At 37.5% G+C, this 19,640-nt stretch overlaps 1 protein-coding gene across 1 annotated transcript in view; it reads left to right on the forward strand.

The window, feature by feature from the left end:
- Adamtsl1 (ADAMTS like 1) overlaps positions 1-19,640 on the forward strand; it is a 359,842-nt gene that overhangs the window by 51,065 nt on the left and 289,137 nt on the right. The window lies entirely within an intron of this gene.

Consider the following 19,640-nt stretch of genomic DNA (forward strand, 5'->3'; position numbering starts at 1 on the left):
CAACAGTGTTCCCTTTCCTTGGGTTGAGCCCCTGGCATTGATTATTATTATTACTACATTCGTGTTATTTATGATGGAATCAGATAACAAAGGCAAACACTTTTTCACAAGAGAGAAATGAGGAGTGACTTTTGTATTTTGGAGGAGAGAGCCCCTGTCCAACCTGTGATAGCATCAGTACTGAGCAAGCTTTGAAGATCTCGTGAGTAAATTCATCTCTGTTGTGTACACAGCGTGCTGTGTGACGACTGGAGGTTGATGTGGGTTCAAAACACATCATTTCTTTTATACTAGTTAAACACCGAGCATTTAGAATAACGGTTGAAAAATATTCACAGCTATTACTCTGGGAAAACAACCGTTGCATTTTATGACTGTTTTATCATTTGTGGCATAAAGAAATAAACAATGTTTAATGGTTCACAGATTCCTTCCTGTGGCTGTAGGGCTCTCTGCTGTGCTCGTGGCTGGGCGACTAGCCAAGTGTACTGGGTGTCCCCATGTTCAGGGGCCGAGCCTTCTGCTTTTCTTCTCCTCTCAGCCTTCTCCTGACTGCTCCCCACATTTCCTCTCTTCCTTAATGCTTTTTTGACATATCTTTATTGGACTCCTAATTCTCCACTTTTCCTTTCTCCTTCATGTGTTCTCAATTTTGCATCCTTTCCCTCAAACCTGACCTCTCCCAGGAGAGGTCTGGTGTAAACACTGCTCTGTTGAAAGAGCTCAGACTTGGTACAAACTCTGTGTTTGAGGGAAAATCTCTCTAACGTCTTGTAGCCTCAGTTTCCTAAATCATAAAGCAAGAATAACAGCTCTGTTAACTTTGTAATATTCCTTTATGGAGTGAGTGCAGTCATGCAAATATGTGTGTGAATGGTGCTCAGTAAATTTTGGTTCTTTTTTTTTTTTTTTTTTTTTTTGACATTTGTTTGGCAAAGGTGAAGTAAATGGCAGTCTTAGAGAGGGTGGGAACCAGTGAAACAGAAACGAAGAGAATCCCACCAGCATTATTAACATTCACGAAAACTGCGCATTTTCTGCCAGAACAACTAAATCCCCTAACTAAGGGACAATTGCATTCGTGTATTTAACTCAAGGTGTATGAAGAACTCCAAATAGTTACAGAAGATATAAAAGAAAATATATGGATACAACTGGCTTCTGCATGATAACATCTTTCTGGTGTATTTTCTCCTAAACTGATAATACTTGATCTTTACTAAACACCATCTCATAGGGAGTGTCAGAGGAAGGTTGACGATGGTTGCGAATGGTTTGGGAGCAACATGAGCTGGCTTTTCTAGACTGTAGAGCTGTGGCTGCCCTCTCACTCCTGTGATGCTGACCAAGAAGAAACCAACGTGCTATGTTGCTTTTATGTGGATTGACAGCTTGTGTCAATCATCTACTATCCTCTGGCTTTGCATGTGAGCAGAAATATCTACTCAGTCAACCCCAGGGTTTGTTTCTGCCAGTGTTGCCAGATGTGATACCCTAAGGCGAATGTTCGGATAGACTTTTAGCCAGTGTGCCTCTCATCGGTAATAGTACCATGCCAGCTGAAGGACTTTTGCAGATTAAAATTTTTATCAGTTAAGCTTTCAACTGATGAATAGAATTGAAGGATGAATCCATCATTCTATAAAGTTAGACTATATCGTCATATTGAGGGAAGCTGATATGCCTCCCGTGTGCCAGCTAGTTCCATAGCCTAACACAACCAGCCATCGCTTCTCTCTTCATCTTAGCCAAAAGACCAAGATCTACGCAGCACCACTCTTCTGTGAAGTGACATATGAAAACTGATCATATACCCCAGGGTCCATGTCGTAGATGTAGAATATCAGGATAAAGGAACACAGATACTCTTCCTAGCTAGTCATGGTTTCTAATGACTTTCACTCCCTAGCTCATTTAGTTCTCACAACTTCTGAAAAATGGGTAGTGCCTCAGTTTTATCGATAAAGAAATTGGAACATATAAAGAAAAATAGCTCACACAGCTAACCATGGCTCTGCCAGATTTGTAAATATCAAAGCGTGTTCTCCTAACACTGAAAGACAAGCATGAGATGATCTAGGCTAACTCTCATTTAGCAAAGAACAAAACTGAAATAGAAGAGGCTTTTAAAGGCCAAACATTTTTTAAACAATATGCTTTTTTAAAGACAAGAGATATTCAAGTTTATTGTGGCAATTACAGTTCCACCAGGTTAAAAGCATATGAACTGCTTTAAACTTTACATGTGCAAATTAAATACAGGAGGAAGAGTAAATCCAAGGATCCTAGCTGAAAACACCTCCAGTTCCCTTCCCTGGGAGCCCCTATGCCTGTCAAGAAGATATAAATGTATAAGTCAGTATGCTTCAGAATTGCCTTTCCCAAGTCCTAGTTTCTGGATTCTATAGGATGTGTGCTGGCCTCTGGTGAACCAAATCGCAGCCTGAAGCAGGGTCTTGACAGTGATTTAGAGAGAAATGACTACTGCTGTTCATCCCTTGGCAGAGTGCCCTATGGAATGAAACCAAACAAGCTGCCATGCATAGGCTGCTAACTTGCAGATACTTGCTTGTGTTCAGGCTAGTTTCCAAGAATCTAAAAATGATAAGCAACAGCAAATCTTCTGATTAACACCAAGATATGTTGAAGGTCAAACAACAGCGATGCTCAAGGGGTTTGCTCTGAGAGATCTCCCACAGGCCTTTATGCTGAGCACTGTGAGTCGGGCCATTGTTTAATGAATGAGCTAGCTTTTACTCTGTGTTGCAATTCTTTATTCTAGGAATTTTGCCTTTTGTATGCTTTTTGCATTTTAAATATCCTATTTTTTTTTTTTTACGGAGGAAGTTATGACTTTTAAGGGAGGTTCTTTTTGAGGTATCACTACATTTTCCTTATAATTTTGCTATGAACAGTAGCCAGCATAACTTTTAGAAAGTATATGGTTCAAGTTCCCAGTGAAGTTCAGTGTTTTGAGTGAAACGTGGTCATCAGAGAGGGAAGGATGGAAAAGCATTAATAACAGTTCTTTTCCTTCATAACTCATCACCACTTATGTCCTGCATTTTTCTAGCCTCCTTTTTTTCAAGCAATATATTTAAATTTTAAATAATTTAGCAGTGTATTTCAAAGTGTATCATTTTTTTACTTCATTTTTCTCCCTTAAAATTGGTGTTTGAAACCATTTTGTTTGAATTACTATAGATTTGAAAATACTTCACATAACTAAACCTCTCAATCACTAGAGGACTGTGGCATCATGAATGCGTAAGTCCCAAACAACCAGTTTCTTGACACACAGCCTTGTTTCATCTAGAACAGCTCTGCTTTCACCTGCCTTAGTTACAAACATCCTGTCTAAGGCTTCTGATGCAGCCGAGCTCTGTACCATGTGGTATTTCAAAGTGCCTGCATTCTGATAGGCAGCCTAAGAAGTCCACTAACCTTCCCTAAGACGCCTGGGGAAAAAATTCATCATCTTTTATATATATTTTGTATAGTTCTAATGATCAAGAAGGCATTTCTTTCAAAGACCTGACGCATACTTTCTCTCCTATTACTTTTAAATCAAATTCAATTGACCTGAATTCAATTTAATAGATTTTATCGACTTTGCGCAAGGCACTGCCCTTGGAGAAAATGAAAATGCGAAAATGCGAGTTTGTACAGGATTTTTCTCCTCTCATATGTTTTGAAATTGGAGGAAGAGAAGAAAGACAAAAGTATTCTAGTAACCCAATGCAGAATGAGATAAGCTGTATAAAAATAGCAAAACAAACACAAAGAAATCCAGCTCTGTTCATTATTCCTTCTCTGAACAAGTAACCATATCAAACTTTTATAAAATGATAAGAATCAGTGGCGTGGCACAGCTAGCTTCAAGACTTGATAAAAATTTCCATAGACCACAAATGGATCATAAACGAAAGATGGTAGCTATGCTGATGGCACAGCTTTAGGCTCCAACAGCAGGAGTGTGCAAAGATCAGCAGCATCCCTGAGGACGACCAGAGCTCAGCTTACTTCACAAGAGAATCAGGATGGAAGCTAGGTGGGGAACTTGATATCAGAAACTTGGACAGGATTCTTGGTTAGAAAAAAAAAGGCATGACTTGGGATGAAGGCATTGTCTACAGTTACAGGTCTAAGAAAGGCTAGAGAATGTAGGTATCATCATGATCTGAATCTCTTCAAGCCACATTATGGCTCTGGGGCTGGACTTAAAATTTCCTTGTTATGGCACAAATCCCCAAATTCCAGTATAGAATCTGACTGTGGACTGGGAGTTGTATGAACCACATGGAGATAATCATAAAACTATTAGAGGAGGGGAAAGACCAATCTGAATCTGCAAATAGAAATTCCAAAGCACATGAAAGAGACACAATAGCAAGAAAGCCAAAAAATTAATATTTACTCCAGATAAAAGTGTGTGAAACTGTTTGACAAAGACATCAAAATTTATTTATTCATGAGTTCAGGTCATTATAAATTTGCCTACTTGCTAAAATGTGTTTGCAATCCCTATGTAAGTATTTGTGGTGTGCTTTTGTGGTCATTCATGGACAAGGGAAGGGCAGAGAAAAAATCTGAGCTTGCATTCCCAGCTTGGGTCGAACAAGGTGACATTGCCTCCTTGAGTCAGCTCTCACACTATTAGAGGAGCTTTCTGGGTGTGTTTATCTACCGAGTGTCACATTTTTCCCATTGATCTTTGTATAAGTGATTTCGCTGTTTAAAATGGCCCATAAGCATAATGTTGAAGTGTTATCTGTTGTTTATTAGCTCAAGAAGGTTATGATGTGCCTCAGAGAGGACATGGTTGTCAGATGAGATTCCTTGAGTCATGAACTGTAATGCTGTTGAGCATGAGTTCAGTGTTAATGAGTCAACAATATCTATTAAATGTGGTGTCCTCAAATAGAAATGCAATCAAACAAGGTCAGCTTTTGATAAGTTGACTTAAAGTGTGATGAACAGAGGCTCAAAGACTAAATTCTCCTAGCGGTAATGAATTCAGTATTTGCTAATTCAATATTCATGACAGCTATGTAGGACTTCACTACCACAAATAGAAGAACAGACTAACAACTATGAAAAAGAATTTGGTGGGAAAGACAAACAGATAAGGAAACAAAAATATTAGAAATTTATAATAGAAAAATATAGTAATAAAATTAAACCCTGTGTAGATAGGATAAATAATAGATCTGAAATAAAGAAGAAAATTGATTGTGACAGTTAAAACTTTACTCAAAATATAATAAATTATTGCAGAAATTTTATTGTAAAAAATTTTAAAAGCAAGTTAGTCCCAAGATACTTCTAATAGGAGGTTCCAAAGAAAATATAGGGAATGATAGAATATTCCAGAAAAAAAAGAGAGAGAGAAGTCCTCAGACGAGAAGTGCAATGCTGAATTAGATCAGCTAGTCTTAGGTGGATAGTCTACATTTTCAACTAACACAGCCTGACAGCCACAGTCAGTGTGAATAAGCCTCTAAAGATGCAGAAGCGCTAGGCCGTAGAACCTGTGGAAGGATATTGCATTACATTGCAAAGAGGATGTTACCAATCCAATGAAGATAAAAATAAACCCTAAGATAGGAGGAGTAACCTGCACCATGCAGATCAATTTAAAACAAACTTCCCCTGGCTAGAGTCAGAACAACTGTCACAAAAGAAATAGGTGTTGCAGGAGTCTTAAAAGTTCTTATTAATAAAATCAAACCTGGAGCCAGGTATTGGGGTGAACACTGGATAATCAGAGAAACAGAACAAGCCACAGCTAACCTCACCTGGCCAACTTCTCAGCTGATCTTGTTTCCTCAGACTGGAAGCCTCTGTGTCCTCATATCCAAATGGCTCTCAGCTGAACTGTGCTGCTCAAAACCTAAAAACTTAACCAGCCAAATGCTTAACCAGCCAAATGCTTCTAGTTTCTGGTTCTCACGCCTTATATACCTTTCTGCTTTCTACCACCACTCCCTGGGATTAAAGGCTCACTTTCTGGGATTAAAGGAGTGAGTCACCATGCTTGGCTGTATCCTTGAACACATGGATTTCTGCCTCTGGAATGCTAGGATTAAAGGCATGTGCTATCAGTGCCTAACTTCTATGTTTAATATTGTGGCTGTTCTGTCTCTGACCCCAGATAAGTTTATTAGGGTGCACATTATTTTGGGGAACACAATACCACCACAAATAGACTCAAAGCTCAAGGAGCATCCGTGTACTAGTTCTAGCTCTGAGATAGAAGGAAGAACCATAAGGAGGCTTCTTGAGCTGTCGTGGCCACCAACAATGGCCAGCAATGAAAGAGGGGCTTCTGTCTTACAGCCTCAAAGAACTGAACTTGATTGACAACCTAGCTAAGTTTGGAACTGGATACCTTGCTAGAGCCTCCGAAGAACAGCTCTGCCTCCCAATACCTTGATTTTGGCTTTGTGAAACTAAACACATGAACTTTTGAGCCACACTGACAAAATAGTACATTTATATTGTTTTAAACACCTAAGTTCATGACAATTTGTTATGACAGCAACAGAAAACTGATACAGTTAGTATGGCAACTGTTGATGATAATTTTGTTTATTTAATATTTGTACATTGAATATAGTGACTCCTAGCGAATTGTATTGTATGTTTTAAAATTTGTAAGTCTCTATTACATTAATAGAAACAGAATCCATAGCTTCCAAAGAAGCAGAGGCAAAACTAGAAAATAAAGAAAATCTTGACAATTTAATAGTAGGTAGAAAAGGGAAATCGTCAGGGAAAGGGGTGATAAACAAAAAATCATGAACAAGATTATGCTTGTTCAGACCTTACATGACAATACCAAGGTTTACCAAAGTACTTCACACCCCTGTGGGAATTGTCCATGCCCTCGTTGTTCAGTATCCTTGCCAATGCTTTGGTCATGTAAGACCTTTGTCTCTCCTGTCCAGTCTCAAGGCTGCATTCCTGAAATACACTTCATCTGCTCATCAAGTTTTTGTTCGTCTGTTTGATTGGTATGGTTTGTAAATTTTATGTATTTGGGTATTTTGCCTGCGTGCATGTCTGTGCACTTTGTGCATGTGGTGCCTGCAGAGGTCAGAAGAGACATCAGATTCCCTGGAACTGGAGTTACAGATGGTAAGCCACCATATGGGTTCTGGGAATTTAACCCAGGTCCTCGCAAACCCTGAACCATCTCTCTAGCCTGTTCTGAGTATATATATAAAATTTGGGTTTTTCGAGACAAGGTTTCTCTGTGTAGCTTTGCACCTTTCCTGGATCTCGCTCTGTAGCCCAGGCTGGCCTCAAACTCACAAAGATCCACCTGGCTCTGCCTCCCGAGTGCTGGGATTAAAGGCGTGCACCACCACCGCCCGGCCAGTATTTTGTGTGGTACCTTTGATTATATTTCTGATTTGTTTTCTTCCTCATTTGACCATGATCTGCTTTTGATAGAATGCACTGGGAAATGTCCTCTTTTTCTAGTTTTTCAAACCACTTGATTTCTGTTGGGGTTGTCCGTCACTTCAGGTTTAGTATACCTTGCTTGTAAAATCACAAGCTAGGAATTGTGCATGGGGGAAATTCTGAGTCTTCATTGAATCTGTTTAAAGGATAAGGAGAATAGTGGGGCGAGTGAGAGAATGAGCTTGGCAGTCATAGTGCTGTTTCAGCCACCCAGTTCCTTGGTTTTCTTGCCTGTGAGCTAGGACTCATGTGCCGCTGTAAGGATTATATATATTGACTGGCACATGCAAAGATGGAGGACAGCACCCGGTACATGATGCTTCTCCATGAGCATCTATCCCTGCTGCTTCTCTTTCTCCTTGAAGTTCTTTTTCCCCCTCATTTGTCTGACTCATTTCAAATACCTCAGTTTGAAGGGGCTCTGACTTTTCTGTAGCGGTCTTTAACTCTGCCTGCATCCTCTCTTTGCAACTCTAATAGTGTTTGAGACTTCTGTTTTGTACATACTATCATTTAATGAAAGTCTTTCAGAGTCCATTATCTTGGTCCTTTGGCTTGCTGAAACTCCAACTTCCAGCTTTTGTTGGTTGGAACTTTTCTTCTACCCTTTCACCTACTTAGTTTCCACTTACCTCCTCCTTTTTCGGCTTCCATGAATCTACTTAGTTCCCACTTACCTCCTCCTTTTTTGGCTTCCATGAATCTCACGCACAGCGCTTTAGTTGGTGGCCTGTCATGGTGCTGTGAGGGATATTGCCAGTGTCATTCAGTCTCATACATTTTAAAATTCCATATATTCTTCAGGGTATAAATTATTTACAAGTCTGTTCTGTAACTTCTAAATATAGGAGAGCTTAACATTATATTTATTAACCTCTAACAATTGCATCATTATTTTTAATAGTCTTTTCATTAAATGCTAAGATTCCACTTTATGTATCCATGTATGCTTTAGAAGAATATGTGTTCCCTAATGGGGAAGGAGGAGTGAGCTTCCATACATGAGTATATTAAACATAGTGACGGGATTAGAGAGATGATTGTTAGTAAAATGTTTGTCACAGGAGCATGAAGACTTGAGTTCCTGCTTTAGCCCTAAGTAAAGTCAAGTGTGGTGACAGGTACCTCTAATCCTAGCACTGGAAAGGCAGGCAGACGGGTCTCTGGAGTGGCTGGCCAGCTACTCTTGCCAAAAATTAAGCTTCAGATTCAGTAAGAGACACTGTCTCAAAAAAATAAAGTGGAGAATAATTGATGAATTGCTAGACATTAACCTCTGGCCTCTGCATGTTCATGTATATATGAAAACATACATAGGAATACACCACACATACACCCACAATAAAAAATAGTAAATATTTTAGATGTGATTTGAGGGGTCCCTGTTTCTTCAGGGATTTTTAACATACTCAAGGGAATGATTTTTGAAATCTGTCATACGGATGAATTTGTTAATCTCATTTGTTGACCTGTATGGACTATCTTGTTTATCCATTTTATTAAATAGATAAATGATAAAGTTTATTCTTTTTTTTTTTTTTTTTTTTTACTTTCTCATCCTATACCCCAACATAACCTTGAACACACACCTGGCTTGAAACGCATTCTGTCTTCCTGAGGAGCTGAACCTTTTCTCATAACTTAGTAACTACTTGATCATCTTTCTCAGTAGCAGTAATATTTTGCCTTAAAGTCTGTGTTATCTGGTGTGAATATAGCTATTTAACTTTCATTTGACTGGATTAGCTTGTTACATCATTTTCCGTTCTTTCACTTCTGACCTTCCTCTGCATTTGCCCTACTTGTCTAATATAAAAACCACCCCTCTTTATTACCCAGGTAATCTTTGCTCGCTTTGTCTGTGTTTGGTACAGCTTCTGCCAGTTATCTATTTTTCATTTCTTTTCATGCTTCCTTTGAACTTGGGGAAATCTTTTAACCTTTTATTATTATATTTCTTCCTCTTCCTGTTGAAAAACTATATATGTATTTCTATTTTCTTAGAAGCTACCCTAAGTTTCAGCATGTATGATTAGAGAATACAGTTAAATAGTTTTTCTACCTGCTTATCCAATGATTCACTTTTCCCAGAACCTTTTAACTCTCTTGATTTACTCCCTTCTGTGATAATGTTGTTAGTGTTCAGCTCTACTTTTATTAGACCCACTAATTAAATGGTTTATCCACTAAAAGTTCAACAGTCATCAGCTCATGTATATTAACTCCAGATTAGGCATTTGATGCAGTCGAGGTTTATTTATGTAAGCTTCACGATACTACATTATTCTTGACCCTGTATTTTAACTCTTCCCACATCATTGTATGTGAGTGTGTGTGTATGTGTGTGTGTATGTGTGTGTGTGTGTGTGTGTGTGTGTGTGTGTGTGTGGTGTGGTATGTACCATGTGCATGTGTGTTGTGGGGGTGGGCTCCCATGCACATGCCTAGAGGCCAGAGGAGGACATCCAGAGTCCTGCTCCATCATCTCTGTGTCATTCCATTGGGATAGTTCTCCCAGTCAATCTGGAACAAGCTGGCAACTAACAAATCCCCAGTCAACCTCCTGTGTCTGCCCTCAGTAGCACTGAGGTTACAGGCACAGTCTTGGCTTTTGTACGTGAATGCTGAGATTTAGATTCGGGTCCTCATTCCTGCACAGTAAGCATCCTTACCTACTAAGCCACCTCTCCAGGAAAAAAACATCACTTTTTCTCCCTCATCTATCTGTATTTTAGAAGTTCTTTTAAGGAGAATACATTGGAAATAATTGCTTTAGTTTTTTTTTAATTTTGCATATGGTAATGGGTGTATTTTCTGTCTTTAAAGTTTTGCCATGAAATTAAATCTGTATTAACACTTATCTTTGCCCAGTGCTGTGAAGATGTTTGTTCATTGATTTCCACTTCTTGTTTGCTGTGTGGGAAATTGATCTTCATTCTGATTTTTCTTTATTTTTTTCTGCTTGGTTTCTTTTATTCCTCATTAGTGTCTTGTAGTTAACTATGATCTGTGTAGAAATGGGTCATTTATTTATTTTATTAACAGAATGATAATGCTGAGAATTTCTGCTTTTAAGTATTTCCAAAAATTCTGAAAGAATCATTCTCCCTACATAATCTACGTTTCCAGGTCTGCTCATATTTTTTTTAGAACTTTATCCCTCTGTCTTGAATTTTATGTGACTTTTTGGATACTTTCTTCCACTGAACAATTTGTCTTGTGTTTCTATTTGTTGTTCTACCTGAGTTTTTAAAAAACATGTGTTTCATTTTCATAAACAAAGTTCTGCTTAGTCCTTTGGTTGTTATTGCAACCCAACACCATTTTTAAGTAAATCATTAATATCCACAATGAGTTAAATATGTCCCAAACACTCATGAGTGCTGCTGCTGTTAGGGACTTTAAAGACAACTGGTCAGAAGTGATAAAGAAGGTCATTTCATACTGCTCAAGGTAATAATCCGTCAAAATCTCATTACAGTTCTAAATATATATATACACAAGGCTACTCCTAACTTTGTAAAACAAATAGTACTAGAGGTAAAGCCAGAGTTTAAGCCCTAAAAAAATAACAGCAGGTGACTTCAATTTCACACTATCATCAATTGGCAGGTAATTCAAGCAAAAAATAAACAGAAAGAAAAATAAATAAATTAAATGGTATTATAGATCAATGACATTATCAAATAATAAATAAAAGTTAAAATAAAACAAATATGAAATCATTGATCAAATAGATTTAGTAGACAGCTATAGAACATTCCATGCAAATACTCCAAAATATACATTTTTCTCAGCAGCCCTCTGAACTTTCTCTAAAAAAAAATCATACATTAGGACATAAATCAAGTGTTAATAAATATGTAAATATTGAAATGATTCCTCTTATTCTGTCTGATGACAATGGACTAAAATCACAAATCCTTATCCAAACTAACCAAAGGAAAAAGAGAGATGAGAAATGAAAGGGGAGTCAATATGACAGATACTAATAAAACTCAGAAACTCATAGGGACCTTACCATACCTTAAAAACATGTAAGAAATGGATGAGTTTCTGGATCCATGTTACATACAAAAGTTGAACCAAGATGAAATAAACAGTCTTAGTGGGTCTATAACAACAACAAGATTAAAATAGTAATAGTAATTTTAAAAAAATCTCCTGTCCAAAAAGAAGTCCAAGCCAATGTGAATTCATTGCTAAGTTCTACCAGATACTGAAAGAAGCAAAAACCAATACTTCTCACATCATCCTATATAAGGAAAGAACAATACCAAACTTTCTTTACTAATCTAAAATTAGAATTATCTGAATACAAAAACCAGATAAAGACATAACCCCCAATAAAAAAAAATTCTAGACCAATCTCCTTGAAGAACGTAGATGAAAGCATTCTTAACAACGTATTTGCAAACATAATTCAAGAAAACATTAAAAAATAATCAGTCATTTTGATCAAGTAGGCTTTATTCCACAGATGCAAGAATGGTTCAATATACTAAGTCAATAAATTATATAAATTAAATGGACCCAAGGACAGAAACTACATGATCATTCTTCTATCAAATGCCCTACCACTGAGCAAAACCTCACTTACATGGTCATTTTAATAGATTCAGGAAAGAAAAGTTAAATTTTATAAATTTAACCCCTACATAATAGAATTCAAGAAACTTGGAATAGGAGAAACATAACATAATAAAAGCTACAAATGACAAACCTACAACCAACATTGTATTATAAAGGAAAAACTTAAAGTGTTTCCAACACAATCAGACACAAGACAAGCATGATCACTCTTTCCCCTTATTCAGTATAGTGCTATAAGACTTAGAGCAGTGAGGCAAAGGAGCAGAGAAAGGGATACAAATAAACAAGGCAGAAGTCACAGTATCCTTATATGAGTCTGTAAAGACTAATTCTGAAAACTCTTAGAACTAATGAATACTTTCAGGGAAGAGGCAGGATAAAAAAATAATGCAAAATTCTGTAGTCTTTCTACTTGACAATCATAAACTAATGAGAAAGGAACCAGATAAACAATTCCATTCAAAGTTGCCTCAGAAATACCTTGGGATTAACCTAACAAAAAGAGTGAATGACTTCAGCAATAAATACTTTAAAACCCTCACAAGAGAAGTTGAAGACACTAGAAGATGGAAAGACTTCCCTTTCCCAGTGCTCATGGATTGAAAGGATCAATATTGTGAAAATGACTATCTTAGTAAAAGTAATCTACAGATTCAATGCAACCCCCATCAAAATAAAAATACCATTTTTCACAGACACAGAAAAATAAACTTAAAATTCAGTGGGAAGCGCAAAAGACTTTGGATGGCCAAGCAAGCCTGACAAAAAGAATAATGCTTGAGGTGTCATCCTACCTGGTTTCTAGTTTTACAGAGACATGTAATAAAAACAGGCACAAAGCAAACATACAGACCAAGGGAAGAGAGTAGATGGGTCAGACACAAACCTCCAGAGCTGCAGCTACCTGACTTTTGATAAAATGCCAGAAATTTCTCTTGGAGAATAGCCAGCCTCTTTAACAAATGGTGCTGGGAAAACTGGATATCCACATATAGAAGGATGAATCAGAGCCTCATCTTTCATCTTGCTCAAAAATCAATTCCAAATGTATCAGAGACCTTAGGACAAGATCCAAAGCTCTGAACATTGCTAGAGGAAAGAGTAGGGAAGACATTTCAAGATCTAGGTACAGATAAGGACTTTCTGAATATGACTCCGGACACTCAGGAAAGATGGCCAATTATTGTCATAATTGTCATGCAATTTCATGAAGTTAGAAAGCTTCTTCAGTAAAAGAGGCAGTAAACCAAGTGAAGAGGCAGCTTACAAACAGGAGGGAAACCTTTACCCTCTCTACAGCTAACAGGGACTCATATCTGTAAAATAAAATAAACAAGAAAACAAATAACCCATTAAACAATATGCACTAAGGAGCTAAACAAAGAAATCTTAACAGAAGAAACAAACATGGCCATTAAATATTTTAGAGTATTCAATATCCTTAGCCATCAAGCAAAATGCAAATAAAAGCTACTCTTAAGATTCCTATCTCAGCCTTGTCAGAATGGATTTCGTCAAGAAAACAAGTGATAACAAATTCTGGAAAGGGTGTAGAGAAGTGAAGCCCATTCAGTGTCGGTAGAGTATAAGCATGTACGGCCATTACTGTGTGGAAATTAGTATAGGGGTTTCTCAAAAACCTAAAAATAGATCAGGCATATGACCCAGCTTTACCACTGTTGGGCATATACCCATAGGACTGTATACCCTACAACAAAGATATTGCTCATCCATGTTTATTGCTGCCCTGTTCACAGCAGTAAGGCAATGTAATAAGCCTAGATGCTGATGAAAGGAATATGAAAATGTAATATATACACAATCTTATTCTGCTACAAAGAAAATACAAGTATGCAATTTTCAGGAAAGCAAATAGAACTGAAAATATTAAGTGAGGCAACCCAGGCCCAGAAAGATAAATACTGCCTGTTTTCTCTCATATAAAGATCTTTGCTTCTACTTTTTGTACATGCATATCTACATGGGAATGAGAGAGGATGGATGCCAGGAATCTAGAATGGGGCTCATGAGAGGGGAGAAATTGCTCCCTAAATCTCAGAGAGTGTTGTCTGTGCTATATTTAAGACTTACAATGTCATGACGGAACATTCTAGCATTTGATCACTTACGAGATATTTTAAATTCTAAATTATTTTAAGAATTTTTGCTTAAATCTACTATAGACACATTTTCTCTTCTAATTATTGATATTGGTTTCAAGGGCTTGCTTGTATCAACCTGTGTGTGTGTGTGTGTGTGTGTGTGTGTGTGTGTGTGTGTGTGTGTGTGTAAGATCAAGCACAAAGCCTCACATATTCTATACAAGCCCATGTTTTTTTAAAAAAAAAACAACAATAGCAGCAAAACACTTAAGTTTCTTAGAATTGTAAATTGAGCAGGAATCAGTAGACACCTCCATATATGCTTTTATCACCGTACACAGCTTCCTCACCTTGCCACACTGCAGTCAGACAGTTATTATAGTTGATGAGCCTACATTGATGCATCATTACCACCCAAAGGCTTAGTTGATGTTAGAGTTCCCCTTAATGTAACAAATGTATAATGATTTGTGTCAGTCATTTTAATGTCGTTCAGGATTTCACTTATCTGAAAACCTTCTGTTCATAGGAGATTCAACTTTTTATGGACACCTCCCCCAAGCCACTGACCCTTTTCACAGTGACCAGAGTTTGGCCTTTTAGAGGAGCTAAGTGTCTTTTCTTCCCTAGCTTATTATTTCCCTAGAACTTCTGCCTTAGAGTCTGCATTATGAGATCCTGGTTGTTTTCTATAACTCATAGTCCACAAACATGACCCCTGTTCCCTTCTACTACGAGATAGTAAAGGAGAAAAAGTCTTAACCTCCAGAAACCAACAGTTCCATTAGAATCAGTTTCCTTCAACTTCCTGTCCTAATTTGTGTATTTAACAATTTTTTTATTTTTTACTTAAGTATAATATTTTTAGGTTGTGTGTAATTGAACATTTCTTTGGAGTAGCTAGTCCGACATTCTGACACAAGTTAAGTCACTTGATTTGTTCTTGGATAGATGTTAAATAGTATCCTTTTTGTGTCAAGATTATAGGAAAACCTTGGGATGTGGCATAGTGATTTCATTATTTTGGAAGAGAGAGAAAGCTCAATGATGTGCTAGGTTCAAAGATAAGATACAAAGCAGGAGCTGCAGGACCTCTGCCATGGGCTGCAGATAGGAAGTTGTCAGAAAAGACCAAACATGACAATTATACATTGAAGGGGTCAACTGGGTAATCAGGAGTAGACATCTGGAATCATGTCTGCTGAATAAGCAAAGCATCAAGGTAGAAGACAAATGTCCCAGTGTAAAGTGTTGGCTGGCTGGTGACAAGAAAGGAAAACAGAAAAGAGGCAAATATACAGAAATTTCCAGAGGTAATTGCTGCCTCAGATACCATGTAAAAAGGAGAAAACAGAGGCAGCCCAAGTCTCAGGATCTGGAGGTAACACAGATGGCTTGCATAATAAGAGAGCTTCAGCATTTATTTTCCTTTGCTACCATGTCTAGATTCAGCCTGATGAGGAGACTAAATAAGAAGGGTAGTGGCCTGTGCACTAAAAGAACCCTCTAATTTTGAGGTTGTCTCCTATCTTGCCTGTAGTTCTATAGCTAAAATGAAGCTGTGATGTTATTTATCTCAGCTTTTGTCTTCCTACTTTAATTTGTAAGTCTCATGAAGACAAGGATTGTCATTGACTGTACTGACTGGTTACTATAGCCTGGTGTTTCTGGTACTTACTAAGTCTCTGTAGGTTTTGAACATGTGCAAGCTATTAATAGTCGATGAGCATGATTAAGCAGAAAGCCTGGCTTCAGCAAACCTCACTCTGTGTATGATTAATCAGCTTGCTTTCCTCTTTACCTTTTCCCAAACACAACCTAGAAAAGGAAACTGGTCTTTCATAGGAAGAGGAAAGAAAATGAACCCTGGAGCAGAATGCTCTAAGATGAGGCTAGCATTTAAGGCCTGGGCTTTAAGCTTCAAAGGACAACCTAGAAAGGCTGAGGTTTCAATGTTAGGAAATACATTTTTCTGATTCTACTTAGTTTCTTAAAACATGTCTATGCTCCAAGATCAACAAACTAAGAACCATGAGCACATAGGAACAAAATTGAGTGTTGTCATCCATTAAACTTATAACCTAGTCCATTTGGCACTTAGTATTGTTTGATTATATTCATACGTTAAGACATTCATATAAGTCACTTTAATTAAATTTGTATTTAAACAACAAAATAAAGTCATTTTTGAGGCAGCAAAGTAAGGGTTCTAAATTTTCCTTTGGAAAATATTGTCACCATGTCTTCAATGAAGCTACCAGAAACTTCTGCTACAAAATTATTTTACATGGCATTAACCTTAAATGCTTGCATTTGCAGTAGGAATCCTGACCAACTTGGAAGTTAGAAAAAGATTAGGGAAGGAATGGAGAGAAGTACCATGCAACTTTCTCTCACTTGGTTTGCGGTAACCCAACTTGGCCTCATCATAATGTCTGTAAGAAAGTCTCAATCTCTACTGGTATCCTGTGACCATCTGAGAGGCCCCCCATTTCCTCTTTACAGAAAACATAACACATTCAAGTGATCCCCGTCTCTTACACACGGGACTCATCTTAGTGGTTAGGGTTAGAATAGACCCTGGGTGAGAAGAGACTTTTTCCCATTCTCAGGTTAAAAAATCACTGTCTTTCTCTATGGTCTTACAGCCTTCTCACAGCTGAGGAGAGCCTCCAGTCCTAGCATCATTCTTCAGTAAATTGATCCAGTAGTAACAATGATTCACCTGTGCAGAAACTTTCCCAGGTTAACACAAAATTAGATGCTGCATGAAGGTCACCACAGGAGTGCCCACTGGCATTTCAGGTCATTCATGATGATGCATTGCATGTTGCATACCTCCAAAAAAGCAGCAGAGATTGGACACCATACCAGGAAAACAGACTGCACCATAAGGGTTCAAGGGGAGCTAAAAGGAGAAAATAGTCAGGTGGCTTGTGGGAGACCAGGGAAGAGCTGCTGCTGGAATCGTCTCCAACTTGTCTGCATGGTATTTATCCTTGTTTTTAATTTTTTGGTTTTTTTATTTTGTTTTGTCTTTTATTTCAAATAATTTCATTTATTTGTTCCTTTTAAAGTCCACAATTCTATATTTTAAACAATACGACAAAAGATAAATTAAACATAGCTCTCCGCTTCCAGCATCTGTCATTAGACTAGGATTGACCTTGTCTTTGCCTCTTTTATTTTAAATGACTGGCTTAAGAAAACTTGTCGCAAAGCACCAATCATCATGTTTGTGCCTTTGTCTTCCATCACGCTCATTCCTTCCCACTTGTGAATAAACATAAAGAACCAGGAGTATCCGCAGTTGAAGTATTCGTTAGCAAATGTGTCTCCTTGTGCTTGCTTTTCCTAACCTGACTCTCTGCCACAACTATTTTGTTAAATGCAGTCTGAGAACATAACATTGTATAATTGTGTGCTTATAAAATGAAATGGTGTGCCCTATTACAAAATGTCTTACAAATTACCTCGCCAAATATGCTAATTTGGGAGAAGGAATGGAGAACATTTATTTCAGACTGTAGTAAAAAATAATAAAAAGTCAGAAATGCTGATTTAAGAAAAGATACTGCTAAATTGGAGCAGTTTCAAAGAAAGGAACTAAAAATAATAATAAAAAAGCCTGAAGGAATGAATATTTTCAAAATTGAGAGAATTTAAGAGTCTAACATGACAAACTATAACCAGTCTTACAAATACCTCTAGGGAATTGGATTCCAAAAGTCTGCATTGTTCAAAGGAGAAAAAAATAAAAGCACTGAAATAAAAACTATCCAAAAGAAGGGAAAAAGTGAACTTTTAAAGCTAAATGTTTTCAATATTTTCACTTAGATCAGCTCTCAGAGGCTTGAAGATATTAAAAACTAGCCAGGAAAACCATTTGTTTCCAGATAATACAGTGTAGCAGAGCAAGCAGGGGTGGAGCTGCTGAGTCCCTCTGCACATACTCTACATGTCCAGTGTGTGGACCTCGGTGAACATGCACTGCAGCTACTCAGCATACCACTATAGCCGGCATCCGCTGGAGTCTAGTGACTAGACTGAGCACACAATAGGGAACACCCAAAGCGGAGATAAATTGGAGTACTGCATTCCTTTTAACGATCAAAACAATTGCCACAGTATTTAACTGAGCCTAAACCTGAGTCATAGTTAGGCAGTAAAATGGTTAATGATTCATTTTCAAGAGCACTCCTTTCGCTCGAATCTGCCATTTCTCAAAACTGTTGAGAGTGGAGGGAGAGGCGAAGACAAAAATCTGTAAACCAGGAGAAAAAGAACAAAAAACCTGGTGCCTTTAAACCATATCTAATACATGAAACCACGGTGTCCCAACCCTTTAGCACTGACTTAGAAAATAGTCTGTTGGCCTTTGAAAAAGGAGGGGAATGAGCCACAAATGGTTTCTGCTTCCAATGGCACCACCTTCCAAACACAACTCTGTCTTCTGTTCTTTGCACTCATGGTGATACATTAGAAATTTAAATATTATGCTCTTGAAATATAATAGAATTGTATCCATACAGACTGTCTAGACAGGGCAGGGACTGTGTCTGTTTCATTTCACTTTACATAGCAGGGAGCAGCCTTGCACAAATAAATGCTCTTGATGATGATGTTGATGTTAGTATAAGCAGGTGGCCAAAATTGGTGGGAGAAAGCTTGTTACTTCAACATTAGCATTTTATGGTGCATGCATATAACACTTAAGTGTTTAATAAAATTTATAAATGGCTGGCTATTTTTTAAATAATAAATGATTTCAGCACATTTTATGTTTCTTAATATTGCCCTATTAAATTTGTTTACATGGGGGAATAAATATCAATCTGCCTATTCAGAAAGTAGGCAAGACTCCCTATTCAACTTCCCTAGTGTCTAAAATGTGTAAGTATTCTTATGGCTTTATTTTTAAAAAAGGAATAATTAAACATTCTGTCAGTGAAGAAACCAAGATTTAAATTTCTGGAAGTTTTAAGAAATAGAATTGAAGTCTCTGTAATAAAAAGTATGGCATTTCTCCAACTTTTCAATATGTCTTTCAGTCTGTCAACAAATATTCATGTGCCCCTGTCCTTCTACAAAGTTGATTTCAGTGGATAGAAATAGACAATGAAAAACCAAGCATAATAAATAAGTAAAGCAAATAGGTTCCTGTCTGCCAGCTCCCAAATAACCACACAGAGACTTCTTATTAATTATGAAAGCTTGGCTGATAGCTTAGGCTTGTTTCTAACTAGCTCTTATTACTTAAATTAACCCATTTCTATTCATTTCTTTTCCATCTCGTGGCTTTATTCCTTTGCTCTGCACTGCCCATGCTGCTTCCTCTGAGTCCTGGCATCTCCTCACAACTCCACCCCTTCTTCTTCCCAGCATTCTCTCTGCCCTGAAAATTCTGCCTAGCAATTGGACATTCAGCTTTTTATTAAACCAAATCGAGTGACAAATTTTAACAGTGTACAAAAG

The sequence above is a fragment of the Peromyscus eremicus genome, chromosome 2, assembly GCF_949786415.1.
Source record: "Peromyscus eremicus chromosome 2, PerEre_H2_v1, whole genome shotgun sequence".
NCBI lineage: Eukaryota > Metazoa > Chordata > Mammalia > Rodentia > Cricetidae > Peromyscus > Peromyscus eremicus.